General features: G+C 37.7%; 1 protein-coding gene across 1 annotated transcript in view; it reads right to left on the bottom strand.

The window, feature by feature from the left end:
- The window catches only part of Kiaa1217 (KIAA1217 ortholog), a 381,206-nt gene extending 354,073 nt beyond the window's left edge, over positions 1-27,133 (bottom strand). The window contains exon 1 of the mRNA XM_077802776.1: positions 27,005-27,133. The gene's annotated coding sequence lies outside the window, so the exon portion shown is untranslated. The remainder of the gene's footprint in view (positions 1-27,004) is intronic.
- Between the last annotated feature and the right edge of the window lie 575 nt (positions 27,134-27,708).

Below are 27,708 nucleotides of genomic sequence, written 5' to 3'. Positions count from 1 at the left end.
ATGATATGGATTAATGTTTTTCCTCTGCTGCAGATTATTGTAGTTTTGGTCGTTGACACTGGGAATAAATCCCTTTTTTCTTCCTGATATATATTATGGCTTTTTAGTAACAAGAACAGTGCTCGGATTTTTTTTTTTTAAGTCACTTTTGGTATTAAACCCACAGAGAGAACAGTGATGCTTCTCAGTAACAGTTTCTATAGTCACATGACCTCCGTAGAGGCCACACTGGCTTATTCTGTTCAGATTTTCAACAGTGTTAAAGGTGGATAGTCTTTCTCTGTCCTTCTGTCTTTATAAAAATGGCCCTCCGCATATTTGCAGCCTTCATTCTTTGCCCAGCTCCTCTCTGTGCCCCATTTGCAACTGTTCTCTCCTCTTTCTAGACAATATTATCTATATCAAGATACTACTTCAACACTGAATTTCCTATTTGCAGACTGTGCCTATGAAAATTGAGTCATACAGTCTATGAAAACATATAGCCATAGATTGTTAGACCAGGAAGAGATCACCTAGACCAAGTCCCTCAATTTATAAACTCAAATTTTAAAACCTATATATGATTCACTTATTGGAAAACTTTGTTAAATAAACTTTTGTACAAGGCCATAGATTTTGACTGGATCTCAGCACTGGGCACAAAAGACCTAACAGAGTTTTATCATAACTGATGAACTTTGTGCCCCATATGGTGTGCACAACTGTAATCCCAGCTGCTTGGGAGGCTGAGGCAGGAGGATTGTGAGTTCAAATCCAGCCTCAGTAATTTAGTGAGGACCTAAGCAACTTAGCAAGACCCTGTCTCTAAATAAAAATATAAAAAGGTTTGAGGATGTGGCTCAGTGGTTAAGCTCCTCTGGGTTCAATCTCCAATACCAAAAAAACAAACCAAATCAAACCAAACCGATCAACCAACCAACCAATGAAAAACAAAAGTATCCTTGGGTTGCAAAAGACCCCGTAGCCAATCAGTTAATGAAGAGGAAACAACTAACTAGTTAAGCTGTGACCAATTGATGAGGCCGTAGCCAATTGAGTTGTCCTATATGCCTCACTTCTACTTCCCTAAAAATACTCTCTGATTAGGTTTTTGGTTAGAGTTCCCAGGCCTGCTCTGCTTCTTCGAGCTGCCCAGTTTGCAAGTTGCTTTTTTTTGTTGTTGTTGTTGTTGTTTTGCTCAAATAAACTCCACTAAATTTAACTCTAAGGAATTTTCCTTTTAACAACTTTTAGGTTCATTAGGAAAAACTTTTTGAATTGTAAATTTTCTGAAATCTAAATGCATATCATGTCTTTCTGATGACAACTTAATGTCTACATTGAACTGCGCTGTAAATATACATACCGGATTTTAAAGTCTTAGCAGGAAGAGGAGAAAATATCCCATTAACATTTTTATATGGAATATGTACATGCTGAACTAATATTTTAGATATATGTGTCTTAGTCTGTTTGGGCTGCTATAAAAACATGCCATGGACTGAGTGGTTTATAAACAACTTATGTCTCCCACTTCTAGAGACTGGGAAGTCCAAGATTAAGAAATGTGCAGTTTCAGTCTCTCATGATGGCTTCTTTCCTAGTTTATAGATGATACCCTCTCCATGGGTCCTCAAAGGGTGGAGGGGACAAGGCAGCTCTCTGGGGCACTAATCCCATTCATGAGGACTCCAACCTCACGACCTAATCACCTCCCAGTACTCACAAGGATAATTAAATTTTAAAACAAGAAATTTGAGGCACACAAACACGCAGACCATAAGAAATTCAGTTAAATAAAATATACTATTGAAATTAACCACATCTATTTCTCTGTAATTTTTAATGTTGATGCTAGAAAAGTTTAATTACATATGTGGCTTACAATTTATTCCTATTAGACCACAACTGTCTAGATAAGAGAAGCAATGCGTATACATAGGTTCTACTTGGTCCTGGTGGAAAATTTCATGTTTGGCAGGTAATCTATCTCAGCCATGAGAAATGGGGGAATATTCATTTTCACCAAATTTTAATTTCAATATAGTTAATGAATTCTCTCTCTCACACTTTTTCTAACCAAATCACATTATCTTCAATAGGCTGGCTTCTAAACACTCCCCAGTTCAGACCTTGGTTTTTTTTTTTTTTTTTTGAATTTTTTAATATTTATTGTTTTGAGTTTTCGGTGGACACAACATCTTTGTATGTGGTGCTGAGGATCGAACCTGGGCTGCATGCATGCCAGGCGAGCACGCTACCGCTTGAGCCACATCCCCAGCCCCAAACCTTGGTTTTAAATTCGGTATCTGGATCCAATTTGCTCCTTGTCAATTTCTAGTTCAAATCTTCAATCTTGAACAAAGATTCATGCTTCTCCCTCAAAACTCATGCAGCTTCTCTTGGGTTCCCATTCCTTGTATTCAATTTCACTCTGTCATTTGGTCTTCCCACCTTGATGACCTTTCTCATGATGGAATGTCCTCCATTTACATAAAACACAATAACACAATAGTTCATACTCTCCTGCTTTCTGAGATGTCCACTCTGCCCTGGAGTTCACGAAATATATGATGTTTAGGAAGGCAAGACCTTCAATTTCTACTGTGGAAGCTCATGAAGAACCAACCGATGTCCCACTATTGCTACTGCCACTGGAATCCAGACAAATATCAGGGACCTGAAATACTGCAAGGAAAAACTTTCCCAGACCCTTCCACTCTTTGTCATCAAACCCATCTCTGCTGTAGCTCTCCACACTTTTGTAGCCCCCTGAAGAAATGACTCTCCCCATTCAGGTTCCACTGCTGGGCTTAAATTTGGTGGGAACTGAGGAGGAAGTGAGGGGGACAGGGTTGGGGACCCAGGGCCTGATGAAGAGAATCAAGGGCCCTAGTGATTTCTATATACACTTCAATATAAAAGTAACACTAAGCTTAGTTAAGGAAGTTCAACAAATTCTGATTTTCACTATGAATGCCATGAATGTTTAGTATCAAATATAAGTACTCATGTAAAATACTTATATCAAGTTATTTCAAAAAGATGTCTTAATGTTTCTATTTTGTTAATATCCTTAGGAAATGTGTAGTCTTCCCACTGGATAAACCACTAAGATGGAGAAGAGTCCTTTCTCTGGCTACCTGGATGGAGGGATGGGTGCCTACTATTTTGTGTCTGAAACTTAAATTTGTTTTCCCAGGGACATAAGGATGTATGTAATGCTAAGTTTCCATGATTCAGCTAACTTGTGAGTTAAATATACACTCCAAGAAAAAAAAAAAAGCCTACAAATCTGATCATTATTTGTATTCCCATAGTTTTTATGGGCTATTTAGTTCTAAATTTTAATAAGTCAATTAAAAATAACATTTTATAAACACATATAGGAAGTCTATAAACTGGTACTATGTGTTCATGTTGATCTGGCTCATTCTAAATGATCCAAAAATAGGGACTCGATTCAATTTGTTTTTATTATCTATGTCTCTTTGACATCACGAGTTTGACAAGCCTGAGATATGTGTTTGCAAAAGAACAGCGGCTGAATGTAATTAGATCACAGCTGTTCCATCCAGTGACTGGACTCACAATTCAGTGGAAATACCCACTCAGGAGTCATGATCTGACCATGCCCAATTGCGATCATCTCTGGGTTGAGAACAATGCTAACACACTCTTTGCAACTAACAAAGATTATCTGGGAATGAAGCTATCCACTGGAAAAGTACACAGTATTTCTGGGTCAAAGCGTATCCCATTCAAATTCGGAGAATTTCCATTATTGTTGAACACTAATCCTGCATTCTTGCTGCAAAATTGCACAGGAAAGTTCTTTTGGAAGGAGACAGGGTCAGTTCATGACTGAGTGAAATTCAAATGATTATAATATAAATGAGATGATTTTCTGTCTAGTCTATGAACTCAAATTCCAGGTATTTCATGGAGGACGATGTTCTAAAGCTCTCTGAGGTGTGTTCTAGCTAGAGGACTTGGTTTGGGGTGTATCTGGCTTCCTTTGAATTGCTTTTGTCTCTGGCTCAGCATTGTCACGGAGAGTCAGGATTGGCTTTTAGGCTCTACAGAACTTTTCTGACTTTAAGGCAATCATTCTGAGAAATGAACTAGCTGATTTCTTTGAAGGGATTTTAAAGATTGGGGTAGAAATTTTTAGTAAAAATTTTAAACCACAAATATCTCAATTGAAAAATAAATTTTAAATGTCTAGTGGATAAGAGATAAAAATAACTTTTCAGAGTAAATGTGTAGAAGAAAGAGGATGGGGGAAAGCAGAGGTAGTCTATGTTTTGTTAGATTTACATCTAAGTATTCTACCTTTTTTGTAGCTATTGAAAATAGTTCTAAAGCATTTACTTGCTATCATTTCAGTGTACAATTGATTTTTGGTGGGGAACGTGCCTTGGCTTTGTATTGTGTAACCTTACTTAACTCATGTAGTAGGAGTTATTTTGTAGATTCTTTGTGATTTTCTGTGTAAGTGATCATGTCATCTATAAAGAGGGAAAGTTTTATTCCTTCCTTTTTCATTGGAATGTTTTTTTCTTTTTCCTGCCCTAGTATTATGCATAATCCCAGTATTATGCAGACTAGAACCAGTAGGAGTGACCATCTTTGCCTTGATCTTGATTTTAGAGGAAAGTTAGCAGCCTTTCACCATTAGGTGTCTTTGCTGTAGGATGCTTAAGATACTTTGTCAGTTTGAGGAAGCTGCCTTCTATTTCTAAGTTGTGAGTTTTATGAGAAACAGATGCTGAATTTTGTCAAATGATTTTTCTGTATTTATGTAGGTAATCATCTGGTTTTTCAGTTTTAGATTGTCAATATTGTAAAACAATCTGATTTTCAAATATTGAATATGCCTGGCTTTCCCAGGATAAAAACTACTTTGCTGTGTTCTGTTATTCCATTTTTTTGTGTGGTTGCATTGAATCTTCTAGGATTTTATTGAGAATTCTTAGATTTGTGCTCATGAAGGCTATTACTCCGTAATTTTCAGTCATTGTAATGTCTTTGGTTTTGCTAGTAGAATAATGCTAGTCTCGTTGAGTGAGTAAGAAGTGGTCTCTCACATAGGCACTTTACCTCTGAGCTATATCTCCAGTTCTTTATTTTTTGAGATAGGGTTTCACTAAGTTGCTGAGGCTGGCCTCCAACTTGCAATCTTCCTGACTCAGCTTCCTGAGTTGCTAGGATTATAGATGTACATCACCATACCTGTCTCTTTTTATAGCTCCTCAAGGCAGAAGTTTAGATTACTTATTTGAGATATTTCATCTTTTTCTAAAATAAGCATATAATTTCAATCACTCCTTTAGTGGAATCTCACAAATTTGGGGTTATTTTCATTTTCGTTCAGTTTAAAATATTTTAAAATGCTCTTGAGACATCCTCTTTGATTTTATAAATAGTTAGATTTTCAGGTGTTTGGAGACTTTCCTATTACTTATTTGCTTCCAGAGTTTGTGCTTGCTTGGGGCTCTTTTTATAAAAGATACTCTAAATCTTCACTAAATAATTCCAATCTGTGTTATCACAGTAATATTTTTAGTTGATTGTCTTTTGTCTGGTGAGGACTTTTGAATGTTATCCTACAGGTTTTGAATGTTGGGTTATGAGGCCATGGTCTTTCTCTGACTTTTATGGAAAGTGCTAATCTTTTTCCTTTGTCAGGCAATTGACCTGGGTCAAGGCTGCCTGTTATTGGGTCAAGGCTGCCTGTTCTGAGAAAACTCCCGTGGATTGTGATTGCAATATAAATTTAATTTTCAAAGTCTTTGCAGTGAAATTTAGATCTGTCCTGCACATGCCCCCTTCTACATTCTAATGTGGGACATGCATACTTACTTTTTATTCAGTTCTCAATAATTGATGTATGCTGTGTAGGTTCAGCACCATACACATACAGTTTTAGAGGTGAGCCCAGGAGTTCATAAACAACATGAATGGTTGCTTTCCCAAATTCCTCTATTTATACAATATCTCTGTGCCATGGTACTTTGTAGTTCCCTGAGACTTTCCAAGAATTTTGAAACTCTATTTATCCTGCTGCTATGGTATACTTCCTGAGACTACTCTGTGTCCCAATCTGAGTGGTAGGAAGACATAGAGTAAAACCAATAGATATTTGTCCCAGACTTAGAAGCATGGTTCCTATGATTGAAGAGAAAAATTTCCCAAAACCAAGAGTTTTAGACTCCTGCTAGTTCCATTGTTGCTATGGCCATTGTGAGGATATTTAGGGGTTTGGATGCAAGAGTACAGAGAAGTGGAAGAAAGAGAGAGAATTGCTCTCTCTGCATATGAAGAGATCCTTTCTTGTTCTTTGATTCTCTTTTGGATGTCCCTGTTGGCACCAGTGCCCACATCTAGATTGAGAGTTTTGTTGGGCTCAGGAGGAGAGACACTGGAGGAAGCAAACAAGGTTATATTCACTGCTGTTTCAGGGATAGTCAGAATTTTTGTCTTCTCTCCCAGAGGACTTTTCATTTTCCCAGTGCTGTTTCATGCATTCTGTCTAGGTTTTATAGCTGCGTTCAGTGAGAGAGACAGAATGTCTTTGCTCCACCATAACCAGAATGGAATTTGCACTATATTTATCATTGCACATTGTTTTAGAAGTTCTGGGCAATGCAACAAAAAAATACAACACAGAAATGAGATAGAAAGCTTGAACAGGAGTCAAACGATTACTGTTTGCAAATTTTAACAGCCAACATTCATTGACTGCCCACTGTGTGTCAAACACGATCTGTAGTAATTTATACACACAAGACCTCATGTGATCCTCAAACAAGCCTATGATCTGGGCATTATTGCTACCACCTCCACTTTACAGATACAGAAACTAAGGCCAAGTTAAAACCCTTAAGTTGCTCAAGATCATGGAGTCCATTAGTGGAAAAGCCTCTATAGTAGCCCCAATAGATTAGAAATACAAGATGTGTGTTCTTAACCCTATGTAATTGATTGAAAAAGTACTAAAAAAGATTAAGAGTGAAGCAGACAAACCTTAACCAATATTAAGACATAGTATCAAGGCACAATACTTAAAATATTTTGGCACTGACATAAAAAGGCATTCAGATGAACATGACAGCATAGGTAATTCCAAACAAAATCTATGAAATATGAGAAATCAATATACAAAAAAGCAATGTCACAAAACAATAAGGACAAAGTGAATTGTTTTGGAGCAATGGCTTAGCTGAATGTAAAAAAAAATTTATAATTACATGTCACATACCACAACCAAATTCCAAGTAGATATAATATATTTAAAAATAGAAACATTCAATAAATGAGACAAATACAAGTAAATATTACTAAACCTCTACAGGAGACAATTTCCTAAGCTCAGGAGTGATAACAATAATCATTATTTGCCATTTAAAGTACAAAAACTCATAGAGATTATTAAAATGAAGTGAAAGACAAAATATTTTGGAAAAAAATTTTCACAAAGAGGACATAGGTTTAATATTATTAATTTAGTGGTCATATAAATTTTAAGAAAGCATTCAGACCATAAGTAGATAAATAAAGGATATAAACAGATACTTCTTATATTTTTAAAATTTTAGAATGGAAAAAATTCAACATTATTAAGAAAAGCAGTTTGAATTAGGACCATGATGTCACTCACAGAAGAGCTTAAAAAGGGATAAAACTTCATGACACTGAGGCCCTTGATACAAAGGTATAAAATAGTTTGAGAAAAACAAACATAGAAGTTTTGGACACCAAATTTGTAATATATGAGAAGATTCTTAAAAATGTAATTACATTTTGACTGGGAACATTTCTGGAAATATATCTCAAGGGAATAATTCCAAATACAGGGAAGTGGTGATATATAGCCATCCAGTGAAATGCGTGTGTTTTTAACTTAAACATAAGACCATAAGAAATTAGCAAAGTACATTGTGCAGCATTCATTTTATCGGGGTTGGTTGGGGTTGTGGCTGAGTGGTAGAGCACTTGCCTGGCATGTGTGGGGCACTGGGTTCGATTCTAAGCACCACATATAAATAAATGAATAAAATAATAAATATCCATCAACAACTAAAAAATATATTAAAAAAGAAACACTTTATGAAAAACTATATGAGGCATTAATATTGCATCTCTAAATAGCTTATGGTAACATGAAAACATTTACTCTTAAGAAAAAAATAGTCTGATTATTTACATAAAGATGGCAAGTACATTAAAAAAGAAAACAATCACATGAACCAGTAGTACAGAAGAAAACAGGCCTGGCCAGAGTTGAGACTGACCTTCCTACTACATAAACAGTGGTTTTCTTGCATTTTTCTTCTTAATTCCTTTCTATTTTTAAAAAATGGGCATTAAGAACATATTACTTTTATATTTGAAAATCTTTTTTGTAGCTATATAATATTTAAACATGTTGTTTATTGCCATAATTTAAAGCAAAACAATGTTTTTTGCACTTAAAAAAACTCAATGGCATTCATTTGTGTATTTGAAAGAACTGCTGAATATGAGTGGACACATCAACCCCCTTTTTAAGAACATGTACAGAAAATGAATGAATAAAATGTCATGACATCAGTTTTAAAGGAGATTAAACAAGTAGATCCAATGCTTAGTCTTCAGGAGGATGTTGAAACCTTCTAAATAAAACATCCCTTCTTTACTGTTTTTAAGTTCAGGCTTAGCATACCCTGGTAGAGTTATAAATGGCTTAAGATACTTTATCTAATAATATAATTTGGCTCTATTTTTAAAAATACATGCAAAAAATGAACTCATGTCATGATGATTTAAAAAAAAACAAAGTCTAGGCAAAAAGTTTTGGCTGTTGGCCACCTTACTGGTGCTAGGAATCTCAAGAAAAGCAGGTTTGCTCAAGTGTTATGTGATCTTTCAGAGAAAGTGTAGGTGTGGCAGAAGAAAATGTTGTTTGCAAAATGTCATTCTCTGCTGTGAATCACCATTAGGAAGTCCCTTCCCGAGGGCTATGGATCTCTGCTACAAGCCCAGACATCTGGCTTTGAGCTGGTAATAACACACCTACTTGCAGTCAGTAGGACATGGCAGGATTCAGCCCTCACAATGCATGCTGCCTAGGGCAGAGAGAACTAGGGATCCTAACAACAGCCATGAAAACCTTGCTACAAAGGGACCTGGGTAGCCTGCAGACTGATGATGAGGACGTTTTTACTTTTGAAAAGGGATTAATAATTGCTAGAGCTCTCTCACATGCCACTCCATGCGATGAATCTTTTAAACAAATATGCCAGAACTTGCATACTAAATGAGCACTGTCCCCTTCAAAGGATTATTTTATTTTAATGATGCTATTATCATTCAAGTTGCCTTTGATATTACACTTTGGACACGAACACCAGAAATTATAGTGCATTAAAAAAAATCTTTTCAACGTTTCCAACATTTTGACCTTTAAGACCTTTAAGGTAGGATTAGTGGTTTTTCTTTTTTCTTTTTTTTTTTTTTGGTAAGCAGTCGAAAAGAACAAGTCTTTTAAATAATATGGACATTTAACTATACTTTGAGCTAATTTCCAAGGCCAATGTCTCCCTGCCTTGACATAATGCTCAGTCACTGCTTCTTGGAAGAATTAGGCTCAGAATATATTGCTATTGAGTGGTGGCAGTTTTCTTTGCAAATAATTAGGTGAGATTCTAAAGTAAGGAAGCTGTTGCTTTATATCATTGTAAACACACTGAAAAAGGCTACACAGACTATTCATATCAATTACAAAAATATTTCAGCAAAGCCTGGATTATCAGTGTAAATTTGCAGTCTTTATTATAGACTGTTCATTTGACTATATTTTGGTATATCTGCCCCTCCTTAAAATAGTCTTCATATTTTATATTCCTATTACTAAAATAATAATAATATAACCTCTGAAAGACAAATATTGGATAAATGAATGTTTACATAACAAACACTTATCCCTTTGGAAAACCCCAATTTTATAAATTTGAATAGAACTCAACAATGTATTTCTCTCCCCTCCCTGGCTCTATTTAAAATAGAGGATTCTGGACACAGTTCATTCATTTCTTGATGACTCAGAACGATCCTTGTAAACATCAATTACTCATTATGTTTGGAAAATTGAGAAACATATCTCAAAAATATGGAGAGATACCCAGAGCATATGAAGATGTGCATTTTCTTTGTCCCTACACTGAATGGCTGGCTCTGTATTGTCATTTGGAAAATAATTTCTGTGTTGACTTTTTTCTCCTTCTTGTAGTGGGCTCTTTATTCCTGCTTGTTGTCTATTCACAAGCATGAATCTCATATTCCAATGCCCCCTCTTTATTTGCAACTTCATGTCTCTGGGAAGTGTAACCAGAATATCAAATATATTAAAATTGTGTCCAAGCTAAATACAGATGCTCAATTTACCATGGTGTTACATTTCAACATCTGAAATGTAGCTGTAAACAGAAAACACTGTTAAGTTGAATGTGCACTGAATGCCCCTAACCTACCAAAGGTCCTAGCTTAATAACACATACTTAGAGTATGCCTTTTTCCCCTTGTGATTGGTGGCTGACGGGAAGCTGTTTTGCGACCGCTGTCTAGCATCACTGCAGGGTATCATACTGCAAGTCACTAGCCCTGGAAGATATCCAAATTCAAAACACAAAGTACGTTCTGTGCTGAATAAGTATCACTTGCACCATTATAAAGTTGAAAAATCACAAAGTGGACCATCCTAATTCAAAGAAGCTCTATACCACGGAAGAAGCATGGAAGGGCTACAGTCTCATGGTATCAATGGGATGCTGTCCTAAGGTCAATACTGACTGCAGAAAGACTTGTTTACTTTGATGTTTTGACTGCATTTTTGACCCTTGAGATTTCAGCTCACTCTGTGGGTATGGTAGGTATCACTTGAAACCCATTTGATGGATGGAGAAACCCAGGCTCAGAAAGCTTTGCCGTGGACCTGTGACCACAGCTCCTCTTCTGGCTCTCACCGTTCCTTTCTGCCTTTGGGCTGAGTCAGGCTTTTTCACTCTCTGAGCTGCCCCCACCTGTGACTTTGGCAGCACTCATCACTGCAGGGGTTTGTGAGGTCTGAGGTCTGTCCCCTGCTCCAGCTCTGTCCTCCACTGTACTGAGATAACATTCAAATCCTTGGGTTGACAGACCTCCTCCCCATTATCCATTTTATTTCTGCTTCCCTGAGCAAGTTAGCTATTAAGTGTGTGTTATCTATAATGGAGCCCCTATCCAGTCCCTGAGCCAGTCCTGCCCAGGCCAGCAGACTCAGGCTCAACATAAGGCTGCACATTTCTTGTCCTAAACTCAGTCTTTGGGGATCTACCACCCACTGACCTAAAGCCCTCCCCCAACTCCTAGTGGGGCTTAGTCCAGAAACAGCATCTGCTCCAGCTTCCTGATTTTTCCTCTGGAGGCTTGGCTGAGACAGGGACTATAACTTGAATTGCACCCCACTTAGAATTGGGCATTAGTTTTCTGGTCCCCAAATGTGTGCCAGGAGCCTTGCTAGATGTCCTGTATGTGGATTGTTTTATTATATATTATTATTACCACCTCACAGATGAAGAAAAAGTTTAGAAAAGACAAATTACTTAGCAGAGGCCACAGTTCAATGAAGCTTTTCCTGCCTAGATAGAATTCATTTCCACATATAGTCAAAGCGGACAACACTACCTACAAGCATGGCTAACTGAATTTATCCTCCCACTACTTACAATTCTTTATTTTCACTTTCTACTTATCATATTAGACCTCCCCATTAGATACAAACCTGATCTAGTAAAATTAATGCCACATACCTCATGGGACACTGTAAGGCAGACACTGTCCACTTACCATGAAGGTCAGCCAAATTCTAAGGCTCCTCCTTTTGCTTTGATTATCTGCCTGGGTCCTGACACCTGTCTTTTCTGCAGAACCCCTGTTAGAGTTTCAAACATGCTTTAAGCCTGTTGCCCAGTCTGGAAGCCAATGCTCTCCACCTTATTTTCCATTATTGCCCCATGCTTGGCTTCAGTCAAATGGAACTAATTGCTCTTCTTTATGCATCTGCTATGATTTTTTTTTTTAAATCTCCTTCATGTTTGTTCTGCTAGAAATGCCTTTAACAGTGCTCCATTGACCACCTACCCTCTCCCAAACCCTCCCAAATCTCTGACCATCCAAATCACTTTATCTTTTTTATCTGGTATATCCACATCTCTAAGAAGCCTTTCTCCTTATACAAACTTCCAGTCTAGCTAGAAGCAGGCCCACTCTTTTGACTTCTTAGAGCACTTTATTTGTACTTCTCCTGGGGCGCTTTCTCCAGAGTTCAAATGTAAATGAGCAAATCTACTCTGTCAGCTCTGTCATAAAAGATCTTTGAATTTTCTCTGCTACTGTCCCTCCGAGCCTAATCTAAGGGGTTAGCTCTTCCTTCACCCCTCATGAAAAGTTAATCCAAACCATGATTTTCTGATTACTCCTTCTTAAGATAAAGTTCCATGTTCATAGTAGGTTACAAAATACTATCTCAATCCAGAAATAAAAATACACAGGCCAATATTCACCAACACTTGAATTATCACTTACAGGTAGCATTTCTTTACCATGGTAGGCAGAGGCTGCCTGCAAGGTAAACTGCTGTCTTCAAAACACAGAGTGGGTCTGGCTTCCTTTATCTCTTTCACTTCTGTCCTCCTTCACTCACTAACTGCTGTTTCTGATCAACCTCCTTCACCTCGAAGGACAGTGTTACTACTTAGATATGAGGTGTCCCCCAAAAGCTGATGTGTGAAACAGTGCAAGAATTTTCAGGGATGAAATGATTAGATTAGGAGAGATAAAACCTAATCAGTGGATTCAGCCACTGATATGGATTAGCTGGGTGGTGACTGTAGGCAGACAGGGTGTTGCTGGAGGGAGGAGGTCACTGTCAGGCATGTCTTTGGGGTTCATATTTTGTCCTTGGTGGAAGAAGCTGTCTCTGCTTCCTGGTGGCTTCTCCCCCCATGCCCTTCTGTCATGATGTTCTGCCTCACCTTGGGTACAGAGCTATGGAGTTGGCTGACCATGGACTGAACCGCGGAAGCCATGAGCCAAAATAAACTTTCTTTTCTACATTGTTCTTGTCAGGTCTTTGGTCACAGTGACACAAAGCTGACTTCAACAGCAGGAACATTATTTTTTGACACAGAAAAGAGTGGAGCCAATATATAGAGTTGATCATTTCTCTCAAAGATCACTTTTGTAGGTTCTCCACAGACTCACCCACTCTTCTCATTTGTTGACTCAAGGAAAGCAGCTGGAACCTGCTGGTTGCTTCTTTCTCACAACCTGGGTTCCTGGCTATCCACCTCAGCTTTTCTCTGCTGAGGTGAACCTTTTGTGTCCTCTTTGTGGCTGACAAATGGTTAGTTTATAGAACCTATTCTTGATTTTCCTTTAGAAATTCCCACATAGACCTGGCATATTACTTTGGAATTTTGTATCTATTACAGCTAGATGACTTGGTAGAAATTTCCAGTTGAACATCTTGTCACACAGCTAGAGAACAGTCATGGAAGAAAGCCTGCTTCTTTAGAAGACCGTATACTTCCTGAGGGCAAGGATGATGTCTGATTCATCTTACACCCTTCACAACATCTAAAATTGAGTTCACTAATTCACAATAAGGGGGAAGGGAGAATAGAGGTTGTTTTTGTATTAGGCAGAGGTGAGTGAACAGAGGGGAGGGTATATGGGGGTAGGAATTATTGTAGAATGAATCAGACATTATTACCCTATGTGCATGGATGAGCAACTCTGCATCATGTACAACCAGAAGAATGAACAGTTATACTCCATTTATGTCTGATGGGTCAACATCCATTCTGTCATGTATAGCTAATTAGAATAAAAAATTTTTAAAAAATGGAGTGTTTTCCTTAATAGGAAATCTATAACTAGAGCTCCTTAGAAGGGACATACTTAGTCTTTTATTTTCTTATAGTTACTAACATTCAAAACCAACCAAGAAGGTATTTTCACACATCTTCTTTTTTAATCCCAATTCAAAATTATTGATGACGAGGCGACTACTCTGTGCTCATCATATCGATTTCCTTTTCTTCTTACAGGCTGTCTGGTTACATTTACTAGTCTCTCTTGCAGTTAAGTAGGACTATATGACTGAGCTCTAGACAATGGGTTGGGGGCAGAAATGACATATACTGATTTTAATAAGGCCCCAGAAGACATCCTGTAGATTTGATGCAGAAATTGCTGAATAAGACAATCCTCCATGGGCTGAAAGCCGAGAAGGACAGGCCCTAGAAATAGCAAAGCCATATATTGTAAGTCTCCAAATGAGGGCTTACTTAGTACAGAGCCTCATGCTGTCCTCATCCTAATACCACTGGGTTGTGTTGTGAGTAAGAACCACACCTTTCAAGTGAGAAGCCACTGAGATGTGGAGTATTACAGCTATGACTGACAACACAGAGGGCCAGATTCTAATAATATACTTCTAAAAGCAAGTTAAGGAAATTCTCCTAGAAACTTTTTTCTTAACCCCCTTGAGAAAAACGCCAAAAATATATTTCGTAAGGTTTCATATAACATGATCTATTCTTTCCTGTGACAGTTCACATACCCTTACCCAAAATATGAGTCTCATTGCTCCTTTTAGCTTAAGTGATTTCATTTTTAGGTGAAAGAAATGTAGAGAAATTCTTTCCTTTTCCCATCATTTCCTCAGGCCTGGAGACCTAAAATTTATTTTTAATTAAAAAATTATTGGGTATGAAGGTACAGAATGGGCATAATTATGGGATGCTAAGTTAGGGACTGAGCTGCTTTTCTGAAGGACTGCAGTTTATGAGTATTAGGCTGTATTTTTGGAGTAGGAGAAAGACAAGTTCATTCAACCATGCAAATTAAATTATAAGACTGGGAATCATGATTTCTGTGAAAATGTGTTCTCTGTACTGTGTTCATTATGACATTCTTTCCAGATTTTTACCATAACAGTTCCATTTGGCCTTTAAATAACACAGGGTTGGTAAATGTCTTTGGTGAAAGAGATGCTGGTTGAAACTCCCAGGTTGAATTTGAACATATTTGTTTCAGTATTCCGGAGTTATAAATATCTTAGAAGAAACACCAAGCAATCAAAGAACAGAGGAACTATTATTGATGAGTGCAAAGTGCTACATCTGTACAGCTTAAAATAGTTTTCGAATCTGCCTTGGATATCAGCATGGTAATCCTATTTTCAATAAGATATAAGGAAGGCAATTTCATGTTTTCCACTACTGTTTCAAATACTCGATAACACTGAATTATAATAATTCTTTATATTTTAACCAAATAAGTCATGGAGTAACTAAAGACATATATCCTATTATTCCATGAGGAGGAAGTGTTATCACTGTCTTATGAGTTTTGGCAATCTTTAATTTGTTATGACACATCAAGGGAAGAGACAAGCTTGTACTCGTAGATTAAAGGACTCCGTTTAAGGAGTCCTCTTATTGCACTGACTTATAATGTCCTTTGGAATCTTGAGGTAATCATAAAATAACTGTAGATTTGATGCAGAAATTGCTGAATAAGTTATGATTGTGGTTGATTATATGGAATTGAAAACAAAATGGTCACGGTCAATTTAATATTATTGAGAACTCTCTATATGCCCATCTCTAGGTACACTCCAAGGTAATTCCAATTGGTATTGTTCTCATTTTATGAGCAACTGGATGGCTTATCTGTTTCGGGTGCCTCCTTGGATAATTATTTCTTTATAATTTTCTGCTCCTCAAGTATAGTATGGGAACTCCATGGCATTTGACCAACTCTGTGTTCTAGGCCCATTTTCCTAGAAGTTTATTTTATACAGGGAGTTGGATACTGCCACCATCATTAACTGTCAACATTACACAAGTTATGAGTTCAGGGATTCACACAAGATGCTACAGGACACAAAACCAGATTCCTGCCTTAAAATAGTTGGTCTAGAAGAACAGTGAAATCTTCCTTTTCCAAAACTTGCAAATTAAACATGTTTTTATGTAGAATATGAGAGCTTTTTAACTTATATCATAAGCTAGTGAAACTTCAAATAACCCAATATCTCCAATCTGGAAAGTTTCCTTTGAAAGTTTGAGTTATAACTTATACACTGAAAAAGGAAGGGATGTGAATAGAAACTTTAAAAAAAATGTCTGTAAGAGACAGCAGGAGAGAATTATCAACAAGTTGTCCAAATAGTGTGCAGATGCTAAGGATTACAGTCTTATTAAAGGGGAGGAAGGAGGCAGTGGGGGTCAAAGGTAACATGGGACAGGGTGTATAGGCAGAGATAGGAGGTCTGTGATCTTGATCATGAGAGACACGTGAAACCTGAAGTCATGCATCTTCATCAGAGAATAGTGAGCCAATGGAATGTCACAGCAGAAGGAAGAGAGGTCTATGACACTGAGAACTGGATGGCCAATACACACTGGATAGGATGAAAGGAAGTTCAAATCCAGTTTCCAGGACTGGAAACAGGGAATTTTAAAGTGAGATAGGATACAGATACATAGAACAAGAGGTAATAGAGTCATATGTTCAACCAAGGCTGTTTAAAAGCAAGATCAGCAATGGGAGTGAGGAAGAGTCCTCCAGGTTATGTGCTAGAACAATTTCAGAATTAAAAATTAATTGCATACTTTAAAGACATTTAAATTCTTTTTATGGTATTCATACTCATATCACTTAGAAATATGAAGTCTATGATATACCAATGACCAAATGAGACCTGCTGGTGTCCTTTCAAACACTAATGCTGAGATCCTAGGAAATGAGAACACCCCTTCCCTTGGCCTTAGGAACATACTGATTTTAATGACCTTATTTACCTAGTGTTCTTGATATAATAAGTAATAGGCAACAACTAGGAGCGCTTTGTCCTGCATCTCCTTTATTATCCCCACTTATTTCTCTGTTGCACTGTAGCAAGGTGCATAATTGAAAGTATAAATTCAAAACCAAAAATGAGAAAAATCTCAGAGAGTAACTCTCTGCATCAGCATTTTCTGCACATAGTAGGTGTCTAGCCCCTTTCTAACCAGCTCAGGGTGGCCTATTCCAGCCCTTGCCTCATCCCAAGTGATCTCAGGCAGAAGAGGATGGCTACCCTACACAAAGAGGAGAAGTTTTCTCTGCTTAGGCAAATAAACTCAGGTTGTACTTTGGTTAAGTTAGAGTTAACTTGGATTCTCAAGAAGAGGGATGTATGGCCTTTAGTGGCCAGGGCCAGAGCAGGGGGCCTTGGCTCTGATTGCTTAGGTAAGAATTATTAATGCCAGTTTATAAAGGTGGAAAATGAAACTATTAGTTATTGTTCATCTCAAGCCTTTGGTCTTGCCTTCTCCTTGGTTCAAGCAAGATGAACCCTGGGCTGGGAGCTTGTCTGAAGGGGCAGTGGAAGCCCATGCTCCATTTCTCCTGGGACACCATGCTCATTAGTCACAGTCACCCATTAAAAGCTTTGTTAGAAAACTAAAGGAATGTGCTGCAGCCCATGTAGAGGTCCGGAAGCCCCTTTCCTGTATAACATGGATGAATGGGTCTCCATGACACGCCAAGCCACACATCAGTAGGTCGTGTGCATCAGCAGAAGGGATCAACAAAAGCAGAACAAAAATTTTAAAGTCAGCATTTTCGGGAGCCAACTCTTTTCATTCCAACGGATAAGGATTTAAATATTTTCATTAGCCTTGCTGATCCCAGTTATTTAAAATGACAAACACATTATATTATTTTTTAAAGCAAATTATACAATGCAGGGTGCAGCCCAGGCCTGATAATTTTCTAGAAATGATTATTGACCCTTATATACCCCTCCTCGAAAACATGAAAGGTCAAGTTGAGGTTAATGTTCTGGCAAACCACTTAGGATCTAGAGTAACAACTGTTTTGGGAGGAATTATTGCCATTGTAAACTACTGACAAGGGCTTGAAATGGTAATTCTTAATTAAGAAAATAAAAAGACTCAGCGTCTGCCCTCTTATCATGCAGCTAAAAACTGACTCCACCTCAATCCAAACACAGAATGAAATTCAGCAAAGAGATAGATTTATTTTTGTAATGATCTGTTTGAGATGTTTAATTTAAAATAATATGCCAAATCTTTAGAAATAACTTTGGGTATCAAGTGTTGAAAGAATATGTGCTTTATTTTTATGAATTTTTTTGTTTTTAATTTTAATTGTGACTTATTACTGACTTCTTCCCCCTAAGTTCTTGTTTCCAAACAGAATTTTAGGGCAAAATGTCTCAAAATTATAGCATGTTCAATATAAGTAATAACATTTTTTCCATAGTATGTATTGTGTTCAACAATTAGTGTTTTGTTAGATGTACCAATTGTTTTATTTGGTAATAACAAACAGATATTTTATTAGTTCACTAACAAATAGTTGGTGGTTTCATAATTTTGACAGAAAAATTATGTGTAGAGTATCAGATAAGAACAATATTAACAGTAGAAAAAAATGAATATAGTCCCTTTATTTCTATGGACTTATTGGGGTGCTATGTCAAGTAGAAATGGAATGTGTTTTGAGAAGATTGGACAACTCTGATATCGAGCATCTGGTTATAAAGCTGTATGCAGTCTATAAGAAGATTTGTCAGGAAAATGTCCCAAGGTAGGAGAAAAAAAAATCACAAAATTTTGGATTAGAGTTGTGGCTCAATCGTAGAGTGTTTGCCTAGCGCACATGAGGCACTGGGTTCGATCTTCAGCACCACATAAAAATAAATAAGTAAAATAAAGGTATTGTGTCCATCTACAACTAAAACAGTTTTTTAAAAAATCACAAAATTCTAGGGCTAGAAAAAGCTTCAGGCTTTTCCTTATAACCTTTAAAAAATATGTCCTAGTCTCTCAATAAGGAAAAGCAAATAATGTTTACAGTGTTTCAGAAGATACTTGTCCTCTATAGTACATTCCCTAAATTTTCTCAAAGTAGGGCACATAGCCTTACCCCATGCTGTACCCCATCATTCTCAACCCACCAAGCTGTGAGTGAATTTATTGTAGAAGTTCAAAGGCATGTACCTCCTTAGAGGCTACATAGTAATATTTCAGGTTTACATTAGTTTAATAAATTTCAAGCTGATTCTTGGACAGCCTAAATTTCTATAAAAGCTGGTAAGAAAACTTGGCACAGAGGATATGATTTGTGAAATTCTTAGATCTTTTATTTTTTTTAATATTAAAAAGGTCAAAGTAGAACTTCTCTTCTGCATTTTTTCTCTCAGGAAAACCTGAAAATTTTCCCACTATGAACACTTAAAATAACAGATACAAAGATGTTATTTTTTTCAAATGTATTCCAAGCTTGCAAAAAGAGGGCAAGAACAAGAATATGAGAGAGAGGGCTGGGGGTGTGGCTCAGTGGTAGAGCAGTTGCCTAGCATGTGTGAGGCACTGGGTTGGATCCTCAGCACCACAAATAAGTAAATAAAATAAACGTCCATTGACAATTAAAAAATATTTAAAATAAAAGAATATGAGAGAGAGAGAGAGAGAGAGAGAGAGAGAGAGAGAGAGAGAAGATGGGGTGGGGGAGAGACTCCTCTCTAGGTCTGAGACACAGAGATCTAAAAGTCAGTATGGGTAGAAAATAAACAAACACTGATCTACGTTCAACAAACTTATGGGTCTCAGTAACATAGAAGCTTAGAATCAAATGCCTAAGTAGAAGCAGGAGACAGGTTGGGGCCAGAAGATGGACACAACAATGATGCCCATCCATCTCTATCTAGATGCCAAGTGAAGGGAAAACAGATTGTCTACTCAGAATTTATAACCAGAATATGTATATGGTTCAGGAAACCCAAATCAAGAAAATAACTTAAGAATTGTCCTAGGACACAAATCAAAAAAAAAAAAGGACAAAATGTGTCTTTAGGGCTGGCTCTATCTACTCTGGCTACGTATTTTTACAATGTTTTTTTTTTTTTCCTTGAAGATGAATTCGTAATCCTAGATTATTAACTGCATAAAGAAACCATCTGAGAGGACTGGCAAAAAAATAAATAAATAATGTCGGAACACAGCAAGTATTGGAAAAGATATGGAGAAACAGATGCTGTACTGATTGTGCATTTGAATCACCAGGGGGAAGCTTTAAAACAAGCATCAGGTCCCATCCCCAAAGATTCTGATTTAATTGGTGTGGGGTGGGACTTAGGCATTGGTAATTTTTAAAAGCTTCCTACTAAGTGATTCTTATCAACCCCTACTTTGGAACAACTGCTCAGCGATGTTCATTGTTGAGTAAGCCAATACTATTTGTAGGGTGATTTAGCGTCGTGTAGTAAAGGGAACACATGCATTCCCTACAACCAGATAATTCAACTTCTAGGCAACTCAGGAAATTTTAACACACATGTAAGAAGTTATGTATAGAGATCCCTTTGGCACGGTTGCAGCATCTATAGCAAAACTGCAAGGATAATCCAAATTTCTCTCAGTTGGAAAATCGATAAATCAACCTTGTGTTATTTATGCAACATGATATTATCCTGAAGTTGCAAAAAATACAATAGATACTTACCTATGTAGCAACATGGATACATTCCCCAAACAAGGCTGAATTTAAAAAATGTTACCAAGGAATATGGAGATGCTTTATATATTTTAAAATCTAAACACAAAACATGAAGGTAATCACAAATAGATATAACCGCACAGAGATGTAGCCAAATCTGTATCTACCACACATACACATGCATATGGTGAAAATACCAAAATACCCAAAATATACAAGGGAGTGATATGCAGCAGTTTCAGGATAGTAGTTATTTTGGAAAAGAGGGGAAAGAGAAAAGGGTAGTGTTTCAGTTGTGTTTATAATGCATTTTATTTTATTTTACAAGTTATCTAAACTGAAGATGGCAAAATAACATTTTTAATCTTGGTGGTTGGTTTGCAGATAACTATTGAATGATTGTGTGTGTGTGTGTGTGTGTGTGTGTGTGTTTGTCTGTATGTATGTGTGTGTGTGTCTGATAGTTTATATTAAAATACTTAAAAGGCCAAAAAGGAATTAAATGGAATGACTGTGGGGCCATATCCACATTATTTTTTAGTCACTGTAAGAAGCAATAATACTTTTTTTTTTGTACCTGGGATTGAATCCAGGGGCACTTACCCACCAAGCCACATCCCCAGCCCCCTTCCATTTTAAAATATTTTATTAGGGACAGGGTCTCACTGAGTTGCTTAGGACCTCATTAAGTTGCTAAGACTGGGTTTGTACTCGTGATCCTCCTACCTTAGCCTCCCAAATTGCTGGGATTACAGGTATGTGCCACTGTGCCTGGCTAGCAATAATACTTTTAAAACATAAGAAGTAAAAAAGTAAAAATAAATAAATAAATAAATAAAAATGTCACTGGATTTGGAGGTCAGAGGCTAGAATTCTTGTTCTAGTTCTGCAACTAATTAGTGCTATTGTGTAAACCATTTTACCTAACTGCCTCCAGTTTCCTCATACATAGAGGGGTTGGATGAGATGATTCAAAATCCACTCTAGTTTCAAATTTCTATGGACCTAAAGTTGTAAGGATATAGTATTTCTGAATTCAATTTTTCTGTCTCCGTGGACGCTGTCTTCAAAATACAGACTTACCCTGTAGCAATGCATTTACTTTCAATTATAATCATGGACCATTTCAAAAGTAATGGCCTAAGGGGCATTCAATAAGTAAACTTTGAATCAATGATGTAACCAATGTGGCAAATTAGCTGAAAATGTTTCCATAACCCAGAAAAATATTAAAATGAAGAAAACTGTTATGAAATACCAATGACTTCCATCTTCAAATTTATAAATTTTTACTCACCTGTTCATTGATAATATCATGTCTCATCTTGATATGTCTTGTCTCGCTTGTTTATAGGCCAGTTACCACTATTTATCACTTATTAACACAGTTTTTTTTATAAGAGCAGATGTTATAGTAAATTTTACTTAAAATTTATGTTTTAAGGCAGCAAAAATTCTGATCCCTGGTCCCTTCTTGGTAATTTGAAAGACTTTATTCCATTCTCTGAGTGGATAATGAAAACCTGGCCCAACATAAACAACTAACACACATTTGTTCACTAATGTGATGTTTTCTTCCAAGAATTATGTTTTTAGCCAACAAGAATTAATTATCCCTATAACTCTACAAAAACCCAAGCACAGAAACACATGGTGTGGGGTGAAGTCACTCTTGACATGGAAGTTAATGCAGAGCAGAGAGAACTGAAATCCATTTCCAATACAAGCAACAAAAACTCATTGCTGAGGTTTCAATTGCTCCTCCCACTCCACCTCATCCCAGCCTGCCATACACTCCTGGCTGCCGATTTTCTGCCAGAAATGCTATCCATAGATTAAAATAATATGAAAAGAGCCTGGCAATCTACAGCCTGAACAATTAGGAAATAAACAACAGCGATAATAAACACTGAAGAATGCAGAGTAGTAGTTGATGGGAACATTCTTAGATCTTTTTTGTTCCTCCTCTATCAACATATTTGAATTAAACTGCTTCCTTACCTGTATTACAGGTGATAGGTGATAGGTGTCATAAAATATTTATGACACCTATCACATTACATCTTGGAATGTGATAGGTGTCATAAAATATTTATCATCTCATCTGGTAAATAGTCTTGGTGGATCCTGTTAGACATTATCATTGTCTGATACATACAATATGGCCCTTCACATTTGTCCAGAACACAGGTTTATAGAAGAGTTACTCAGTGCAAACTATTCTCCTTACAAAGGAAAGCAACCCAATGGTTCAGAGAGGGCCTGATGCCTTTGGAAACTCAGCAATATAATTTCTGTTGGGGACAATGAGAAACCACAAGACTCACTGTCATCTAGCAAGCACACAACAGGCCACTTACAAAAGGTAAATTCTACTGAGCACTTTCTTAGCTTGTGAAAGAGGGGCATGATGGGTAGGAAGTCCTCCATTCTTTGGGCACACTAAGCAAGCACTCTACTCCTGAGCCATACACCAGCCTCAAACTTCCTCTCCTCATGGCTCTCCTTGGTAAAGGTGGAGCACCCAAACTACTGTAGGTGGGTAGCCAGCATCCATAAGTAGGGGTTGCTGGGGCAACACTATGCACCTTAGAAAGAAGCACAAATCCTTGTGGATTTAAATCAGAAGCAGATAATTTCTGTAAAAGCAACAACCATCCAGGATGGTTAAGTCCATACTCTCATTTTGTTTGATTTTTCACAGTTCCCAAATCACTCTCCCCCCTCCTCTAGTGGGGGGGTGGGTGGTTATGGCCATCCAAGATTACACCATCGCCACTAATGCTTGCAAAAGTGGGGCACAGATTCCTGTTGTTCGCCACAGGCCTTTGCCCTTGGACTACATCTAGCTACTCTATAACATGTGAGGGGAAATTTAAAGGACACCCACAGATCTGAAATAATACCCTCTCCTAAGAGAAAATAACAGATGGCCTGGCAGATAATGATCTTTAAGTAAAGGGCTAGAGAGAGTCAAGGCTGGTTCTGGGAGCACTTGGCTTTGGCAAGAAAGGATGAATAGGAATCATGTTTCTCAGAGAACGAGGCTGACAAATTTAAAGACTACTACTGAAAGATAGAGGGAGGGATGCCACACGTCTATGGAAGTGAACTTCACCCATTATCTTTCTCTGGAATATGTCCTTCAGGCCAGCTGGTCTGTGGTATAGATGAGGGTTTGGTGGTAAAGTGTGCGACAGGGGATGTGGAGGAAGCACAAACAAATCACCCTGCGTTCCACGCTGCCCAGAAAGCAAGCAGAAAGTACATCCACACAGCTGTCTCTTCCCCTGGCTGACTGCTGGGAAGGGAAATGCCATCTTTCCAACAGCACTTTCAGGATTTACAGCTACCACATAAGGTTGGAAGGGATGAGGGGTGGGTGGAAGAAGATAGGAGCCTGGGGGTGTGTGGGGGGGAAGCACAGTTTGGCCACTTCTAGACTCCTCCCTGATCAATGTGCACCGTTTAACTGCATCCAGATGGATCAGCATCAAAGCTCTAGATTCCCGAGGAGGCTCCAAAACATGCACAGTTGCAGCTCAAACTAATAGTGTCACTGCAGAAAGGTAACAGCAGTTGAAATATTTTTAATGTTTCTGTGCCCTTTGCCAAAGAGCATTTCCCCCGACCCCAAGTCTGCAATATGATTTAATGGCATTTTCAAAAGGAGTTCACAAGAGTAACATTTTAAGCTAATTTTACCCTCTAGATTTAAAAAGTTCTTCAGCCAATTTACCTATACATTCCAGAAAAATCGACAGTATGATCTGCTTGCTAGGGCCAACGGTGTTGTTTTCCAAAGAGATTTTTTTCCCTTGCTTATTTTCCAATTTGAAAGATAGTTTATATTACTAGAGGAAATGAGGCAAAAGATATTCACTCAAAATGTTAATGAAATTAAATAATTCTTGACACACAAACATAAACATGACTATAAATATTACCTGCTACCTGCTAAACAGCATTAAGAGCAAAAACTCAATATCTCATCTTATAATTAATTTATGGGTCGGCAAATCATGTTACTTATAGTCTAACCAATAACTTTAATGAGATTACCATATGCAAAAAGATGCTTATTAGGAAAATAAAAGCAAAGAAAGAGAAAAATCACAGTACTTACTTTGCAGTGATATTTTTAAAGTAATCCTGAAATTCAAATTAAGAGTTTTTGTTTAAAAAGAGAGACTGATCTAGCTATAATCCTTTAGACCTCAAGCTTCACTCCAGTAATCCACAGGACAAATATTGTGAAATCTTCCTTTTGTACTATTTCTCCAAATATCCAAGTTCTATGAGGAAGTTATAAAAAACAAAAGACTGTCCTTAAAAAAAATGAAAGGAAAGAAAGCAAAATTGAAATGTAAGCAACAAAGAAAAAAAAATAAACCCTGTCTAGAAACTAGAATGTAATTCAGAGGTGTAACTATCTGTCTCCATTCGAAGGTGTCCTCCTGCTTTCCTGGTGACATTTCTCATCATTCAGCCCAGTACTGTTTTACAGCAACATGAGGATGTTTGAAGCAAAATGAACTCATCCTCTGAAGTTCCTTGTAGTAAAGGAAAACAGATGGAGGATTTCCTGCCGAGGACTCCCTACCCAGCACAAATTGGAGGGGGTGTGGAGTTGACTTGTGAAGGCTCTCAGTTTTCTGGGCTCAGCAGTATCTGCTCAGCAATGAGCCCACAGGAGCCGCCTTGTGCTAAAGAGAACTCTCCTTCTGCAGTAACTCCACCAATAGCAATGGCTTGTAGGAGCAGGTCAATAATATTTCAGTTCCCTGTTTGTTACTGTCCTTAGTTTCAATCTCATCTCACCTCTAGGACCAGATAAATGCACATAAGGACAATTTGCTGAAATAGTCTTCCCAGTCCTGTTTTCCTTCTCTCTTCCCAGGTTTCTTATCTGATAGAAGCAGTTTCCAGGTACATGCACATTGTGAATGTATTCCCAAAAATCAGTTTAAAATGTTAGAGATGTTTTCCTCCTCTTTCTACCCCTTCTTCCTATGAAAGTACATTCTAAGGACAGAACAAGACATTTTTAAATATGTTATGAAGATGCTGATGGACTCGGTAATTTTTAAATGAGGAAAGCAAGACTCTACACAAAGTACTCAGAGCTCTGGAGCCCTGAACACAGATTGACACTCTAGTGAAAAACAAAGCAGACAGAGCTAAGAGCTAAAACTCATCACAAAGAGTGAGGACACTATTCCCTATCAGAGGAGGTTTTCTCCAGGCATCTAGCAGTCCAGTTAACAAAACATCAACCCTGTATCACATCAATTACCCTAACATCTCGCCCAACTCCGTGGATATATTTCATGTTGCAACTTGTGTTAAATATGCCCCTAAAATTAAATGCCATGTGATCCTTCCTTCCATGTCAATGTCTTGATGCAAGAATTTATTTTTATTGGGCAAAGATTTCTGTAAGATCAGCTGAATGACAGGATAATTGATTAAAAGAGCTAATGATGTAGTTGAATGAAGAAGGCGTGTAAATTGCAAGTAGAGCTATGGCATATCTAAGTGGTGAGGTCAAAGAAAACTTTTGCAAGCTTAATGAAAAAAAAATCCAAGATTATCTGGAAGGATGTTCTATATCAGGAATTTACAAATTATGGTCCATGGGCTGAATTAGACACATTGCCTATAATTATAGATAAGCTTTTATTAGCACACACTCATTCCTGTTTATTGCCATGTTGTCTGTAGCTGCCTTTTATTCTACAGTATCAGGGCTGATTAGTTATGACAGCCACTGTGTGGTACACAAAGCCCAAAATATTGACTCTCTGTCCCTTTACAGAAAAAGCTTATAGACTCCTCTTCTATGTGACAGAAGAGCTTATAGACACTGTAGCTTATAGATTCCTCTTCTGTGTTACCGGACAACCACTGAATCCTTTGACTTTCTTATTCTGAGCTGTGTAGTCAGAAGTGTTACATTATAACCATATTTAAGGATAAGGCTCATCACATAAATGTCCCCCTGCTCTGCTGCTCCCAGGTAAATGTGACAGGAAGGTTTCATGGGGCATGGGGTGAGAAATCCCAAGCTCCCAGGGGACAAGATGGATCATATCATGTAGGAATGTTGTAGGATGACACAGTAAGAGGAGGAATCCAGCACTGTCACGAAGGGAAGCCAGAGAAGCAGGGCTGAGCCTAAGCATTGAGAAATACAGTAAAGTCAACGGTGCAGAAGAGAACAATGAGGCCTGGGTATGAGTCAGATTAGGAGAAACAAATGGCCTGGAGCAAACAGTACCCAACGCTTGGAGCAAAACTAAGGATATGGTATTCCGTCTTTCTGATGGCCCTGTGCAATGCGACTGAGTTTTTCAAAATGAAGGCTGTGCATCAGGGCACCTCCTTAGTCCCAAGGAACTGGGGTGGTGGGTCACCCTACCTGGTGGTGGAAATCAGGCTGAAAAGAAACTTGAGGTCCAGCAGCTTTGCCAGTCTTAGCACCTTTCCTTCCTAGAGAGCTTACAGAAGAAGCAGGGAGCTGCCCTGGTGCTACCAGGGCACCAGGGGAAGACTGACTTGTTCCAGCTCTCAGTGAGCAAATGATCTGGCTGCGAGAACACACTCTGTGTGAACAGGAAGAACACAACCTCAGAGCAACCCCGTAAACAAGTGTGAGATCATCTGTACTACTGGACAGTACTTGGCCTGGCCTTTTCACCCCAAAGCCAGCCTGCAGTTTTTCCAGAAGAGCTGACTTGTGTGATTTGATGACTGCCTGTTGCCTTGAATTCTCTGCTTTAATTTTCCCAAACTCCCCAGCCATCCAAAATAATGCTTAGTTGTTTTTTTTTTTTAAAATTTATTTGTTCTTTTTGGTTGTACATGACAGTAGAGTGCATTTTGACTTACTAAACATACATGGAGTATAGCCTCCCATTCTCATGGTTGAACATGATGTGGAGTTATACTGGTCATATATTCATGCATGGACGTAGAAAAGTTGTGTCTGATTCATTCTACTATCTTGTAATGCTCAGGGTTTTTTTTTTGTGTGTATTTGTTTTTTAGTTGTAGTTGGACACAATACCTCTATTTTGTTTATTTATTTTTATGTGGTGCTGAGGGTCTAACCCAGTGCCTCAT

This window comes from Urocitellus parryii, chromosome 9 (assembly GCF_045843805.1).
Source record: "Urocitellus parryii isolate mUroPar1 chromosome 9, mUroPar1.hap1, whole genome shotgun sequence".
Taxonomy (NCBI): Eukaryota; Metazoa; Chordata; class Mammalia; order Rodentia; family Sciuridae; genus Urocitellus; species Urocitellus parryii.
The sequence above is the reverse complement of the archived record's forward strand: the minus strand, read 5'-3'. Positions and strand labels throughout refer to the sequence as shown.